The sequence below is a fragment of the Petaurus breviceps genome, unplaced genomic scaffold, assembly GCF_028583685.1.
Source record: "Petaurus breviceps papuanus isolate PSGF00001 unplaced genomic scaffold, PetGlider_PUasm1.0 90825, whole genome shotgun sequence".
Lineage (NCBI taxonomy): Eukaryota > Metazoa > Chordata > Mammalia > Diprotodontia > Petauridae > Petaurus > Petaurus breviceps.
The window spans coordinates 16,029,180-16,030,084 of NW_027187353.1; positions in this window are offsets into that span (position 1 = coordinate 16,029,180).

Consider the following 905-nt stretch of genomic DNA (forward strand, 5'->3'; position numbering starts at 1 on the left):
GGCGGTAGCTAATGGGTTAGCTACATGGATGCCCATGTGGAAAAATGAAAATTGGGAAATTCATGGGAAACAAGTCTGGGGCAAAGAATTATGGGAAGATATCTGGAACATGTCTTTGGTCACTGACTTGTCAGTTTTTCATGTAGATGCTCACGTGGCCCCCACCACACCAGAACGTGAGTACAATGCTCATGCTGATCGACTGGCAAAGATTGCTACTGAACATATTGTCCCTACTTTGACAACAACTGATGATCCGGTATTAGCAAAATGGGTCCACCAAACAGCAGGCCATTTGGGGGTCCAGGCCACACACCAGTGGGCACAAGATCGAGGTATTAGTATCTCCCATTCACTGTTAAAACAGATAGCAGAAGACTGTCATATATGTCAATTGTAAAAGGAGCGAACTGTTCCTCGGGTAGTAACTGGAGAGATAGCAAGAGGAAAAGTCCCAGCCCAAATCTGGCAAATAGATTATATTGGTCCACTACCACTGGATAAAGGATGCAGATTTATATGTACTTGTGTTGATACCTATTCAGGTGTACTAGTAGCTTGTCCTTATAAGAATGCAACCCAGAAAAACACTTGTAAAACTCTAGATCTCATAAGCCTATATTATGGAACCCCAATGCAGATTCAAAGTGACAACGGGTCACATTTCAAAGGCAATGAAATGAAGAAGTATTGTATACTAAACAATATAGAATGGATATATCATATTCCATATTATCCAGAAGCATCTGGGTTGATTGAAAGAATGAATGGATTACTGAAAGGACAATTGAGGAAGTTAAGTTCCAATAATTCATATCAACATTGGAAGGATAATTTGTTCATGGCTTTGCGTAATTTGAATAATAGACCATTGGGAGGAAGTACACCTCTAGCCAGAATGATGA